Raw genomic sequence first — 3,599 nt, 5'->3', positions numbered from 1 at the left:
ACAACAGGAGAAATCAGAGACATCTGGTTTTAAGTAGTGTAGTGATTACAACTGGCTGGAGACATCTGGTTTTAAGTAGTGTAGTGATTACAGCCGGCTGGAGACATCAGGAGACAACAGGAGACATCAGGAGACATCTGGAGACAACAGGAGACATCAGGAGACAACAGGAGACATCAGGAGACATCAGGAGACATCAGGAGACAACAGGAGACAACAGGAGACATCAGGAGACAGCAGGGGACGTCAGGAGACAACAGAAGACATCAGGAGACAACAGGAGACAACAGGAGACATCAGGAGACAACAGGAGACATCAGGAGACATCAGGAGACAACAGGAGACATCAGGAGACAACAGGAGACATCAGGAAACGTCAGGAGACGTCAGGAGACGTCAGGAGACGTCAGGAGACAACAGGAGACATCAGGAGACATCTGGTTTTAAGTAATGTAGTGATTACAGCCGGCTGGAGACATCAGGAGACAACAGGAGACAACAGGAGACATCAGGAGACATCTGGAGACATCATGAGACATCAGGAGACAACAGGAGACATCATGAGACATCAGGAGACAACAGGAGACATCAGGAGACATCAGGAGACAACAGGAGACAACAGGAGACATCAGGAGACAACAGGAGACAGCAGGAAACGTCAGGAGACGTCAGGAAACGTCAGGAGACGTCAGGAGATGTCAGGAGACGTCAGGAGACATCAGGAGACATCAGGAGACAACAGGAGACATCAGGAGACATCTGGTTTTAAGTAATGTAGTGATTACAGCCGGCTGGAGACATCAGGAGACAACAGGAGACATCAGGAGACATCTGGAGACATCATGAGACATCAGGAGACAACAGAAGACATCATGAGACATCAGGAGACAACAGGAGACATCAGGACACATCAGGAGACAACAGGAGACATCAGGAGACAACAGGAGACATCAGAGACATCAGGAGACAACAGGAGACAACAGGAGACAGCAGGAGACGTCAGGAGACAACAGGAGACATCAGGAGACAACAGGAGACAACAGGAGACATCAGGAGACATCAGGAGACAACAGGAGACAACAGGAGACATCAGGAGACAACAGGAGACATCAGGAGACAACAGGAGACAACAGAAGACATCAGGAAACTACAGATAGATCAGGTGAAATGAGTTCTGCTTTTCATGAACAGAAAGCACACGCTCCGGGAGTCGTCTTCTTCCAAACGATTCCCTCCAGTCATCCATCAGCTGCTGTCTCTATCTCTCTCTGCACTCTCACCCTGGGTTTGACCTAAATGGCACCCTATTCCCTATACATTCCCAGAGCCTGGTCAAAAGTAGTGCACTATAGAGTGAATAGGGGACTCTGTGCCAACAACACGTATATTTATGTCACAGGAGCTTTACACTGTCATCCCTAGTAAACCACAGATTTAAGCTGTCATCTCTAGTGACCCACAGCTTTACACTGTCATCCCTAGTGAACCACAGCTTTACACTGTCATCCCTAGTGAACCACAGCTTTACACTGTCATCCCTAGTAAACCACAGCTTTACACTGTCATCCCTAGTAAACCACAGATTTAAGCTGTCATCCCTAATAAAACCACAGCTTTACACTGTCATCCGTAGTGAACCACAGCTTTACATTGTCATCCGCAGTGAACCACAGCTTTACATTGTCATCCCTAGTAAACCACAGCTTTACACTGTCATCCCTAGTGACCCACAGCTTTACATTGTCATCCCTAGTGACCCACAGCTTGTAAAGTGGATCTGCTCAATAGCACATAGACTATAAATATCACTCAGCCATACTGAGCAGTAGCGACAGTATGTGGTTCATTCTGCATCGTGGCTGAGTGGTCGGTCTGTCTGTCTGAGCAGTAACGACAGTATGTGGTGGGTTATGTTCATTCTGCATCGTGGCTGAGTGGTCTGTCTGTCTGTCTGTCTGAGCAGTAACGACAGTATGTGGTGGGTTATGTTCATTCTGCATCGTGGCTGAGTGGTCGGTCTGTCTGTCTGAGCAGTAACGACAGTATGTGGTGGGTTATGTTCATTCTGCATCGTGGCTGAGTGGGCACGGAAGTGTCTTTTTGAACAGCAGGATCCAGCAGGCGTAGGGAAGGGAGGGAGAATGATGATGTAGTGCAGTGTTGCCCCACACCCCTGTTGGAAAACACTGTGGCGCCCTGCCACCGCTCGATACGCACAGACAGCCAATAGGAGCAGAGAGAGAGATTGATAGTTAGAGAGAGAGAGATTGATAGGCAGAGAGAGAGAGGAAGAGGAGGGGGAGAGAGAGAGATTGATAGTTAGAGAGAGAGAGATTGATAGGCAGAGAGAGAGAGAGAGAGAGAGAGAGAGAAGAGGAGGGGGAGAGAGAGAGAGAGAGAGAGGGGGAGAGGAGGGAGAGAGGAGGGAGAGAGAGAGAGAGAGAGAGAGAGGGGGGGGAGAGGGAAGGAGAGAGAGAGAGAGAGGAGGGGGAGAGGAGGGAGAGAGAGAGGGAGGGGGAGAGGAGGGAGAGAGAGAGAGAGAGAGAGAGAGAGAGAGAGAGGAGGAGAGAGGAGAGAGAGAGAGAGAGAGAGAGAGAGAGAGAGAGAGAGAGAGAGAGAGAGAGAGAGAGAGAGAGACACGTTACAGAGAGATCTGGTAGTCCCATCCACCAAACTACCAGGTGTGAAACAGGGAAGGGACTCAGGGGGTATGCTCATTTGTTATAGTACAGACCTAACTCACTCTATTAAATTAATAAAAACAGGAACATTTTACATTTGGCTAGAAATTCAAAAGGAAATTACCTTAACAGAGAAAAATGTCCTCCTGTGTGCTACCTACAGTGGGGAGAACAAGTATTTGATACACTGCCGATTTTGCAGGTTTTCCTACTTACAAAGCATGTAGAGGTCTGTCATTTTTACCATAGGTACACTTCAACTGTGAGAGACGGAATCTAAAACAAAATCCAGAAAATCACATTGTATGATTTTTAAGTAATTAATTTTAATTTTAACTATGACAGCTTCTCCATCCTAGAGAGGGAGATCAACCTATTCCAGGCCCAGGGACATGTACTAGGTGGGTATGTACGTAGTCAAGGCTAGGCTTCGAGGAGACCCTACGGTGGGTACACCTATAGCTCATCTCTTTGGCAGTAGTACTGTAGACTACTTTATCACCGACCTCAACCCAGAGTCTCTCAGAGCGCCTACAGTCAGCCAACTAACACCCTATCAGATCACAGCAAAATCACAACTTCTTGAACAGAGCAATACTCAATCATGAGGCATCGAAGTCAAAAAAAGGTGTACTAATCAGAGATGCTATAGATGGAAGGAAGGGAGTTTAGAAACCTACCAAACAACTATTTGCCAACAACAAATCCAGTCCCTCCTAGACGACTTCCTGGCCAAAACGTTCCACTGTAATAGTGAAGGTTTAACTTCTCTAGGGTAGGGGGCATTTGGAATTTTGGATGAAAAGCGTGCCCAAATTAAACTGCCTTCTACCCAGGCCCAGAAGATAGGATATGCATATAATTAGTAGATTTGGATGGACAACACTCTACAGTTTCCAAAACGCTTTCAAATCATGT

This window comes from Oncorhynchus gorbuscha, linkage group LG15 (assembly GCF_021184085.1).
Source record: "Oncorhynchus gorbuscha isolate QuinsamMale2020 ecotype Even-year linkage group LG15, OgorEven_v1.0, whole genome shotgun sequence".
Classification (NCBI taxonomy): domain Eukaryota; kingdom Metazoa; phylum Chordata; class Actinopteri; order Salmoniformes; family Salmonidae; genus Oncorhynchus; species Oncorhynchus gorbuscha.
This window is presented reverse-complemented; position numbering follows the sequence as displayed.